This window comes from Bison bison, unplaced genomic scaffold (genome assembly GCF_000754665.1).
Source record: "Bison bison bison isolate TAMUID 2011002044 unplaced genomic scaffold, Bison_UMD1.0 scf7180017864171, whole genome shotgun sequence".
Lineage (NCBI taxonomy): Eukaryota > Metazoa > Chordata > Mammalia > Artiodactyla > Bovidae > Bison > Bison bison.
Window position 1 is genome coordinate 5,462,865 of NW_011494743.1, and position 12,545 is coordinate 5,475,409.

Consider the following 12,545-nt stretch of genomic DNA (forward strand, 5'->3'; position numbering starts at 1 on the left):
GCCGCCCCACCCACCAGCCACGCCGGCGTCATCTTGTCTGACGCGCTCTGCTCTGAGCGCTAGGCGGGACCGTACACCTGCAGGAAACCGGTGAGACTCGTCCGGCAGCGTTAGGTGGTAACCAGCTTCAATAATGACTGTATTAATGCATCATCCGCTGATTTTGAATGTCAAGTGCTGGGCACTGGACTAGTACCTAGCAGTACCTTGGGGACTGAGGCGCGACTTGCCCAGAAAGAGCCCGGCTAGCATTCAGTAAATGTTGCATTCTCGAATGGAAATGGTTTGGTGGAGGAGCTGAGTGGCCTGTGGCCGGCCCTTGCCCGCAGGTGGGTGGCCAGAGGGAGAGGGCGACTGACCTTTTAGTCAGTCGCTATTCATTGATAATGCGGGGCACTACTCCAGACCCTGGAGTTACAGGAGTGACCAGTACCAGCAGCCCCCGTCCATCCCCGCTCTCTGTACACAAGGGAGGGGTGAGAAGAGTCAGCGTTTAGATACTTAAGAGTTCTTGAGGGGACATCACGAATGTAAAAATCAAAATTTCTTGACCTGCTTTCAAGTCTTTTAGCCATCAGATACTGCCTGCGTTTGTATTGCTATCACTGCCTACCGCTCATTCTTTCCTATTTACCATTTGCCCACTATGTGCCCACCCTGTTCTTTGTTGTTTTGTTCAGTCACTCAGTGGTGTCTCAGCCTTTGCGACCCCATGGACTGCAGCACTCCAGGCTTCCCTGTCCTTACCCATCTCTGGGAGTTTGCTCAGACTCATGTCCATTGAGTCCATGATGCCATCCCACCACTCTCTTCTAGGCACTAAGAAACAATGGATTGAAATAAAGCTCCCGCTTCATGGAACCTACTCTAATATTTTGGGCTTCCCAGGTGGCCGTAGTGGTAAAGAACCTACCTGCCAATGCAGGAGACCCAGGATACACAGGTTTGATCCCTGTGTCAGGAGGATCCTCTGGTGGAGGAGATGCCAACCCACCCCACTATTCTTGCATGGAGAATCCCATGGACAGGGGAGCCTGGCGGGCTACAGTCCATAGGGTGACAAAGAGCTGGACCTGACTGAAGCAACTTAGCATGCATTGCGCACACACTGTAATATATTACCCTTTATTTTAGATGCAGTTCCTCGCTCTCCTTCCCTGATTCTACTCTCTCTCTGTAGCCTCTTTCTCTCTCCTCTAAGCCGCCCAGCCCAGAGAGTTTCTGGCACTCATCTGGTATTCAGATTCTCAGCCTTGTCTAATTGTTGTGACTTTTTAATGGACATTATTGAATATTCTTCCAACTACACTGGAAGCTCCTTGAGGATAGGGATGGTGTCCTCTGTAATTGAGGGGGGAAAAGGCAACTTACTATCTTTTGGGGCATATCAATAACTGATAAGTATTTTTATTATATCTAATCCAATTGATAACTACATTAGGGAAGAGAAGAACATATAAAAGCCTTGTCCCAGGAATTCAGCGTATTGCTAGAGACTTGCAGTGTGTTTGCAGAAACTGACTCTCTAACATCTCCATCTATCAGACCATATCTATACTGAGGGCATCTCTTTCTGTAAGGGCCAGACTGGTTATTGAGGACTCTATTGCATGAAGTACAGTCCCAGTCCTGTGGTACTGAGTCCAGTATCAAACCTAAGAATATGAAAGCAAGTCCTGCAGCACCTTCAGAAAGATGAACTGGCAAGTACGCACCCACAAGACTTTATGGACCTGAAGCCTGCTCTCATAGATGCCTATGGCTGCTGCACAGTAAAAAAAAAATTAAATCACCATTGATCCAATACTTAAATCTATTCAGCAACTGATACAGCAGTGTATCAGTTATACAACTGATACAGAGCTGTGGGATTTTGTGATCTTCCCCCACTCTGGGGGTAGCATCACCTTTCTCCTGTTGGTGGTGGAGCAGTCTGTGACCATGGCAACACATCCAAGCTGGAATTAGCCATCTACCCGGCCTCTGGGTGCTGCTTGTAGTGGAGGAATCCTGCTGCTCCATTTTTAATTCCACACCACCCCGGAGTTCCCGGACTGTGTCTTCTTGGGAGGCACAAAATCTGTTCATGCAATTTATAGCTGGGCAGTCCTTCCTATACCAACCTCAGTCACTGCTTGGGCCAGAACTTCTCCATCATTACCTCCCTGTACTTTGATGGTGATCTAACAGCTCATCCCACAAGTGTTCCAGGCCAACCTGTTGCCCTATTTCCAAATCCACTTCTTTCTGGTGACCTTCTCACCAGTTACTTTGACTAAGCAGATATTATGTTGGGAGAGCCCTTCATGGATCATAGCCTTGTGGTGAAAGAGCTTCCGTAACTCAATGAGGCTATGAGCCATGCCACACAGGGCCACTGAAGATGGACAAGTCACAGTGAAGAGTTCTGATGAAACGTGGTCCACTGGAGGAGGGAATGGCAAACCATTCCAGTTTTCTTGCCATGAGAACCCCATGAACAGTATGCAAAGGCAAAAAGATACGACACCAGAACATGAGCGCCGCCCCCACTCAGGTCAGAAGTTTCCAGTATGCTACTGGGGAATAGCAATGGGCAATTACTAATAGCTCCAGAAAGAATGAGGAGTCTGGGCCAAAGCGGAAATGATGCTCAGTTGTGGATATGTGTGGTGGTGAAAGTAAAGTCTGATGCTGTAGGAAAAATATGGCATAGGAACCTGGAATGTTAGGTCCATGAATTGAGATAAATTGGATGTGGTTAAGCTGGAGATGGCAAGAGTGAACATCGACATTTTAGGAATCAGTGAACTAAAATGGATGGGGATATGCAAATTTAATTCAGATGACCATTACGTCCACTGCTGTGGGCAAAAATCCCTTAGAAGAAATGGAGTAGCCCTCACAGTCAACAAGAATCTGAAATGCAATACTTAGGTGCAATCTCAAAAACAACAGAATGACCTTGGTTTGCTTCCAAGGCAAATCATTCAACATCACAGTAATCCAAGTCTGTGCCACTAATGCTGAAGAAGCTGAAGTTGACCAGTTCTATGACAACTTACAAGACCTTCTAGAACTGACACCAAAAAAAAGATGTCCTTTTCATCTTAGCAGATTGGAATGCAAAAGTAGGAAGTCAGGAGATACCTGGAGTAACAGGCAAGTTTGGCCTTAGAGTACAAAATAAAGTGTGCAGAGGTTACCAGAGATTTGTCAAGAGAACATACTGGTCATAGCAAACACACTCTTCCAATAACACTAGAGACAACTGTACACATGGACCTCACCAGATGGTCAATACCAAAATCATGTTGATTATGTTCTTTGCTACTGAAGATGGATAAGCTCTATAGAGTCAGCAAAAACAAGACCTGGAGCTGACGGTAGTTCAGATCATGAGCTCCTTATTGCAAAATTCTGACTCATATTGAAAGTAGGGAAAAGTGCTTGGCCATTCAGAGATGACCTAAATAAAATCCCTTATGATTATACAGTGAAAATGATGGATAGATTTAAGGGATTAGATCTGGCTTCCCTGGTAGCTCAGGAGCTTCCCTGGTAGCTGAGCTGGTAAAGAATCTGCCTGCAATGCAGGAGACCCCAGTTTGATTCCTGGGTTGGGAAGATCTGCTAGAGAAGGGATAGGCTACCCACTCCAGTATCTGGGGCTTCCCTGGTGGTTCAGATGGTAAAGAATCTGTCTGCAATGCGGGAGACCTGGGTTCAATCCCTGAGTTGGGAAGATCCCCTGGAGAAGGGAATGGTTACCCACCCAAGTATTCTGGCCTGGAGAATTCCATGGACAGGAGGAGGAGCCACACAGGCTCCTGGGGGTCACAAAGAGTTGGACATGACTGAGCAACTTTCACTTCCACACTTTCAGATCTGGTAGATAGAGTACCTGAAGAACTATAAATAGAGGTTTGTAATGTTGCACAGGAGGTGGTGACCAAAACCATCCCAAAGGGGGAAAAAAAAAAGGAAGACAGCAAAGTGGTTATCTGAGGAGGCTGTACAAGTAGCTGAGAAAAGAAGAGAAGTGAAAGGCAAGGTAGAAAGGGAAAGATATACCGAACTGAATGCAGAGTTCCAAAAAATAGCAAGGAGGGATGAGAAGGCTTTCTTAAGTGAACAATGCAAAGGAAAATAGAGGAAAACAATAGAATGGGAAAGACTAGAAATCCCTTCAAGAAAATGGAAGCTATTGAGGGAACATTTCCTAAAAGGATGGGCACAATAAAGGACAGAAATGGGAGGGACCTAACAGAAGCAGAAGAGATTAAGAAAAGGTCAGGAATACACAGAAGAACTATATAAAAAAGTCTTAATAACCTGGATTAACCACAATGGTGTGGTCACTAACCTGGAGCCTGACATCCTGGAGTGTGGTGTCAAGTGGGCCTTAGGAAGCATTACTACAGACAAAGCTAGTGGAGGTTATAGAATTCCAGCTGAGCCATTTCAAATCCTAAAAGATGATGATGCTGTTAAAGTACTGTGCTCAGTATGTCAGCAAATTTATAAAACTCAGCAGTGGCTACAGGATTGGGAAAAGATCAGTTTTCATTCCAGTCTTTAAGAAAGGCAGTGCTAAAGAACGTTCAAACTGCTGCACAATTACACTCATTTTGCATACTGGCAAGGTTATGCTCAATATCCTTCAAATAGGCTTTAGCAGTACATGAACTGAGCAGTACAAGCTGGGTTTAGAAAAGTCAGAGGAACCGGAGGTGAAATTGACAACGTTCATTGGATCATAAAGAAAACAAGGGAATTCCAGGAAAACATCTGCTTCACTGACTACGCTAAAGCCCTTGACTGTGGATCACTACAAAGAGATGGGAATACCAGACCACCTTACCTGTCTCCCGAGAAACCTGTGTGCAGGTCAAGAAGCAACAGGTAGAACCAGACATGGAACAACTGACTGGTTCAAAATTGGGAAAGGAGTATGTCAAGGCTATATAATGTCACCCTGTTTATTTAACTTATATGCAGAATACATCATGTGAAATGCCAGGCATTTCAAATGAGTCACAAGCTGGAATCAAGATTGCCAGGAGAAATATCACCAACTCCAGATATGCAGATGATCCCATTCTAAAGCAGAAAGCCAAAAGAAACTAAAAAGCCTCTTGGTGAGAGTGAAAGGAGAAAGTGAAAAAAGCTGGCTTAAAACTCAACATTCAAAAAACTAAGCTTATGGCATCCAGTCCCATCACTTCATGGCAAAAAGATGGGGGAAAAGTGGAAGTAATGACAGATTTTTATTTTCTTGGGTTCCAAAATCACTGTGGATGGTAACTGCAGCCATGAAATTAAAAGACATTTGCTCCTTGGAAGGAAAGGCTATGACAAACCTAGACAGCATATTTAAAAGCAGAAATATCACACTGTCAGCAAAAGTCCATATAGTCAAAGTTATGGTTTTTCCAGTAGTCATGTACAGATGTGAGCATTGGACCATAAAGAAGGCTGAGCCCTGAAAAATTGATGCTTTTGAATTGTGGTGCTGGAGAAGACTTTCGAAAGTCCCTTGGACTGCAAGGAGATCAGACCAGCTGATCCTAATGCAGATCAATCCTGAATATTCATTGGAAGGACTGATGCTGAAGCTCCAGTACTTTGGCTATCTGATGCGAAGAGCCAACTCACTGGAAAAGACCCTGATTCTGGGAAAGATTGAGGGCAGGAGAAGTGGGCAACAGAGGATGAGATGGTTGGATAGCATCATCAACTCAATGGACATGAGTTTGAGCAAACTCTGGGAGATAGTGAAGGACAGGGAAGCCTGGTGTATTGCAGTCCTTGGGGTCGCAAAGACAGATTTTTATTTTCTGACTTAGCGACTGAACAACAACAAAGAACATGCCTGCCAATGCAGGAGACGTAAGAGACGCGGGTTTGATCCCTGAGTCAGAAAGATCCCCTGTTGGAGGGCATGGCAACCCACGCCAGTATTCTTGCCTGAAGAATCCCATGGACAGAGGAGCCTGGCGGGCTATACAGTCCATAGGGTTGCAAAGAGTTGGACACGACTGAAGTGACTACACACACACAAACACACACATGTGCACATGAGAAAGGCCAGACCCACCCACCCTCAACTATATAAATGGAATCATACCATGTGTAACCTTTTGAGGTTGACTTTTTTTCTCTCAGAATAACTCCCTGGATAATTCTTATGATAATTCTTAATTGTCATTGAATGAACATAATAGTTCACTCCTTTTATAGCTGAGTAGTTTTCCATGGTTGGATGCACCACAGTTTAATCAGCCATGTGTTGAAAGACATCTGGGTTGTTTTCTCTCTCTCTCTCTTTTTCTTTTTTTGATATTCTTATACAAATAAAGCTGCCATAGACATTTGTGTGCAGATGTTTGCAGAAACCTAAGTTTTCATTTTTCTGGAATAAATGCCCAGGAGTGTAATTGCTGGTCACATGATAGTTGCATATTTCTTTTTTTTTAAAAGAAACTGCTAACTGTTTTCCAGATTAGATGTACCATTTTCTTTTCCCAACAACAAAATGTAATTGATTTACTTTCTCCACATCCTCACCAATATTTGGTGTTCTGTTTTTTTTTGGTTTTAGCTATCCAGTAGACCAGTAATGATGTCCCGTTGTGGTTTTCATTTGCATTTCCCTGATAACTAGTGATTTTGAGCATCTTTTCACATGCTTATTTATACACATATGTATATTCTTTTCAATGAAATGTCTATTCATTTGTATCTTTTGCCCATTTTAACTTGACTTTTGAGAATTTTTAATATTCTCTAGCTGTTAATCCTTTGTCAGATACGTGGTTTGCAAAAATTTTCTCCTACAGGCAGCTTGCCTTCTTATCCTTTCCACATGGGCTTTTGCAGAGAAAACATTTTTTTAATTTAATGAAATCCAATGTATTGATTTGTTTTATGGCTTATTCTTTTGGTGTTGTTTAAGTATTATTTGCCTAATCTATGATCGTTAAAATTTTCTCCTTTGTGTTTTTCTAAAAGTCATATGGTTTCGTCATGTTTCATTTAAGTCCATGATCCATTTTGAGTTAATATTTGTATAAAGTGAGACATTTGGGTGAACGGTTTTTGCGTTTGTTTCCTATGGATATCCAGTTGTCCCAGCACCACTTGTTGAAATCACCAATGTTTTTTTGTTTTTTTTAACCAATGATTTTTAATGTATTACTTGGTAGTCTCTTTTTTTCCTTTAACTATTTTTTTCTTTTTTAAATTGAAGTATAGTTACAATGTTGTGTTAGTTTCTGGGGAACAGAATATATATTCTTTTTCATATTCTTTTCCATATCGTTTAATACAGGATATTGAATATAGTTCCCTGTGCTCTACAGCTAGACCTTGTTGGTTATCTATTTTTTATATATAGTAGTTTCTTTTTGTTGCTCCCAGCTCCTAATTTGTCCCTTATGCACCCCTTCCCGTTAGTAACCATAAATTTGTTTTCTTTGGGAGTGTGTTTCTGATTTGTAAATAGGTTCACTTTAGATTCCACATATAAGTGACCTACTTGCTAATACTACCTACTTATACTAGGTAGCCTGTCATGCTCTTTATAAAGACTATCTGCTGTGTAAATGGTGATAGGTATTTTTCAGGGTTAAGAGATTTGTAGTGGTGCCCATGGAGATGTGGTGCTCAAACCCCTCTTTGCGGAGGGACTTACTACCCCAGCTTCGGTGAGAGTTTCAGTGGAATAGCTCCCAGCTTACTGTCCTTTCAGGGAGCGCATCAGCTACAGCGGGCCGCCTCATCAAAGGCATGTCCTTCTCAGGAAGACTCACAGCTAATGAAGACTGGAGGTAGAGATATTAAAGGACCAACCATTTGCACCCAAAGTGGAACAATTCTGCTAAGTCATTTCTGCTCCAGAACTCCCTGTGGCTGCGGCTATCGAGCTTGTGTCACAGCTCAAACTTCTCCCTCCACCCGATCCCACTTTCTCCCTTCCTTCCCACCAGTGTGATCTTGAGGGCACACCCTGAACATTAAACTCTGTCTCAGAGACTGCTTCCTGCAGATTCCAAACTGTGACACTCGTTTTCATTCTGATTTACTGATAAGCACGACATTTGGCTTAGGTCCTGAGAATGGCAAAAAGTTTATAACTTGATGGTGTTCACACCACTGTTATAGGAATCCATCACAACAGGAAAATTGGAATCAGAAAATCTATTCTCACAACACACCAGTGCCAAAGAGGAAGTGAGCTGAGCAGTAGGGAAAGGATAGGTGTGAGGAGTAAGAGTAGCCCAGGCACACATAAAGAGAAAGATCACAAGCGAGACACAGTGAGAGTTGTACAGCGCTGTCCACTCCTCTGTCACCATGGCTTGTAGTGGTCTCCAACACCAGAAAGACAGATGTGTGGATGAATATCCAGACATACAGCAAGGCCAGTTCTCCCCAAAAACATGTGATCCAGAGTCAGATAGGTGCAACCGTTGAAACAATCCCATGCTTGTACCAGCTCCTCTTCTAAGGTCTGATAATTGCATGACTTCTTAGGAAACCCAAAGTTGGATAGAGAAGGAAGTGATAGAGGTGATGGTCTAATTTCAATCTCAAATGCCATTGCAGCTGGAGCAGGAAACAGAGGAAAGAAGAAGCCAGAGGGGCTAGCACTCAGTTTATAGTCATGTCTCTTGGCCCCAGAAGATTTGAAGTCAGAATGATTCGGGGAGAGAATTTTCATCGTATCCCTTTTCTCCACCTTCCTCTTCATTTAATTACAATAGAGGAGTCCTAGATTTTCCTTTTCAGTAGAATCAGTGTTTTTTAAAAGGATTTTTCTCACCCTGTTTCACATCTTTTACCTTTTATTCTGGCTGGGTTTTTTTCTGGTCAATTCATGCTGAAATAATAGGCATTCTCATAAATCAGGAAAAATGTTGCCCTCCAAATTGTTGACATTGAAAATGTCAGTTGCCTTTCTGTGTTTGAACTTCCAAGAGCAAAACTCATCTATGTAGTCATTATGCCACTGAACATTTGTAACAGGGGCTGGTTTATACAGTAGCAGAAAGAAGGTGTTCAGACCCATAATTCCCTCTGACATTTATGTTGCCTGTTCATTTACCGCCCTTACCATTTTGAAAATGCATCCTTCAGTTTAACACAGTTTATTGAATATCCATTCTGTTTAGTCTGCACTTGTGGCAGAAAACAAACAGCAATTGGTGTCTTGGCTCTATTACATTTTCTGACAAGTGGGAAATATCTGTTTGTGATGCAATAAATACTTGGTTCTAAGTAATTCAGGAAATTGGCTTATTTAGCTTTCACTCTGCAGGGATGCACAGAGGGAGCAATTTTCACCCATCATTGATTCCACACTGAAACATGTTATGATTGTGTATGCCCACAGCTGGAGGAACTTTGTGGTGATGTGAGTGAGCTCGAAGTTCATGAAAATGCTGTTCGAGTCAGTGCAAAACTAGCAATGATCTTACTGCTCACTGTTGTTGCTGGAGCTGATTCTTGTTGGTTCATGAGTGTCTACTATTAAAATATTCAAGAATTTTGTGAGATGGATGTTAAACCTTGTGAGACTTTGAAATTGAGAGTATTTACACCCCAGAAATTGGCAATCACTTCATATCAGGGCTCTTTTTTTTTTTTTTTTAAGAGCTTCTCACTGTCTACACTATCTTAGTGGAGGAGAATTACAAAGCAGATGGCAAGCCAGAAAATTAAGGTTTCACATGGAAGAGAGAAAGAGCACAAGTCAACTAGAAATTTTCAAAGCAGTGGATGACAAGGGTATTAACAATTTTCTGTAAAGGTACACAGGCATAGCTTAGCACATTTAAGCCTTGAAAAGACAGAGACCTGGTTATTAGATAAATCAAGGATGGTAATGATTTATGAAAGTGTCTCAAATAAGGCTTGTTTTCTTTTAAGTTGAATTACACAGCAGATTGCAATGATGATCCCAAAGTGAACACAACTACATAAGCACATTCCAGATTATTAAGCAAATTTTCTAGGAGAAAATGGGACACTCTGATAGAGATTAATGGAGTGGATAATCCAGAAAGGCACATAGCAGTAGAGGTGGCTTGCAGCTTCACAACACATTGAATAAGAATTTCACCAAGTTACAACCTGCTCTGGGCTTTTATTTTAAAAGATGCTGCAAATCAGTTTGGGAAGACTTTTTTTTTAGCTGTGCTGATGAATAATACGTTTAAAAGCTAAATTTGGGGCTTTTCTCCTTTGAAGTTTGAAAGTGTTGCTTAGCTACTTTCTGCTGTTTTTTTGTGTCGTCTCTAATTTAATATAATTTCTTCAGCTGCAGATGAGGAAAATGGGCTGTTATTAATCTTCCAAGTTCAGTACCACATGCAATGCATATATTGCCATTTGCTACTTTATTAGTTATTTATTTGGCTGTGCTGGGTCTTAGTTGCATCATATGGGTTTTTTTGTTTTTGTTTTTTTTTTAGTTACAGCATGCAAACTCAGTTGCAGCATGTGGAATCTAGTTCCCTGACCAGGGATCAAACCTGGGCCCCCTGCATTGGGAGTATTAGCCACTGGACATCCAGGGAAGTCCCTGTCTGCTACGTTAGTATTTGTTAATAGCATTATTAATGAGTCAGTCTCCCCAAACTGTACATTTAAACTATCATTTATGTACATTTATGCTTTATTTTCTTGAGAGGAGGTTGTATGTAAATAAAATGGATCATTTTAGTGATGACACATGTCTATATGAGATTGAATCTGGCATTTTTTTGTGATCAAAATTTGTTTTCTTGGTGTAATCAAAATTTGTTTGTTCACTGTAATCAAGCCTTTCAGACAAAATTACACAGCAGCATGAGATTATGCTAAAGGGTTTCCCAAAATAATTAAACTCTCAAGAGTGAATCCATTTTATAAACCTAGTTTTCCTTCCTTGAGTCTAGCAGACCTTCCTGTTCATCACCTCTGAATCTGGTCATGGAGCCGTTGGAGGAACATCAGAGTCCTAGCTAGTGGCTGCAGTTAGTTGTATTTTCATTAGTTTGCTTACCATTGTTCACTGGGGTTGGTCCTATCTCACCTGAACTATGACAATTCCTTGAGAATAGAAATTTGTCTTCTACTTCATTTATAAATCCCAAAAATATTTAGAACTCTATTGTAGTCTGTGTACTATGCGGACCAAATAAACCCTTTTAGTTGACTGAGTTACAGCCAGTTTTAAGTAACACTTGCAAGGAATTAAAAATGCTGCCTGGTTAAGCTAATTAATCTTTCCATCATTCTTTCATTTTTGTAAATGTATTTGTTTATTTGGCTGCATTGGGTCTTAGTTGTGGCATGCGGGCTCTTCACTGAGTCATGAGGGGTCTTCCCTTGCAGTTCATGGGTTCTCTAGTCGCAGCCTGCAGGCTCAGCAGTTACAGCGCATAGGCTTAGTTCCTCCGAGACATGTGGGATCTTAGTTCCCCAACCAGGGATCAAACCCATGTCCCCTGCATTGAAAGATGGATTCTTAACCACTAGACCACCAGGGAAGTCCCCTCCATCACTCTTCACAGCTCATATAATTTCCATCATACAAAAGGGAAATCAAGGAATAGAGAAGTTCCACCGCTTACCAACAAGTATACAGAGAGATGGTAAAAGTGTCAGTCACTCAGTCATATCTTTCTCCCTGTGACCCCATGGACTGTAGTCCGCCAGGCTCCTCCGTCCAGAATAAAAAGGACTTTTCTCTGTCTCCTTGTGTCATATATGTCCTAGCAGAGTGGTGGCTATCCCATGAGGAAGATAAAAGGCTATCCCACCCCCTTCCCGGCCTCCACTGCTAAGGCAGTCTTTTGGAGTTCTGTTTCCAGCGGTGGTAACAGATCTGCCTCTATTAAAGGGCAGTTGAAAGGTGCTAGCAATGGCGGCTTTATCTCTGAACCTGACAAGACTAGTTTTGTTGGCCTTCTTAGTGGGAAGCAATAACCACTGGGATACCAGCCAAGGATACACTCCAGAGCCATAAAGCAACTGTCACCAGTCAGAGTACTCTGTTGCTATTGCCAATCGGCCCATCCAAGTAATGGTGTAACTAGTCAATTAGAACAACTGAGACCTCAGCTGTCAGTTACATTTGTAAATCAGTTATACACTTGGGTCATTTAATTATAAGAATGGTGAACCACTGCTTTTGCCCAGTTTCACTTCTGAGAATTGGAACAGATGGATTATTTTTCACCCTAATTGGAAACTTGGAAATCAACTTGATCTGGTCATATAAATATTATGTAAAAAATACTAGCAGAATCTGCTCAAAATTTCAGGCTCTTACCCATAAGTCTCCCAACCTACTAGAAGATTAGGAACGATCTCAAGATTTAGGCCATAGAATTTCATTTAAAGGACTTCCCTGGTGGTCCAGTGGGTAAGAGTCTGCCTACCAGTGAAGGAGACATAGTTCGATCCCCCGTGTGGGAAGATTCCACATGCCACGGGGCAACGAAGCCCGTGAACTGCAACCACTGAAGCCTGCTTGCGCTCTAGAGCCTGTGCTCCACAGCGAGAGAGATCGGAAG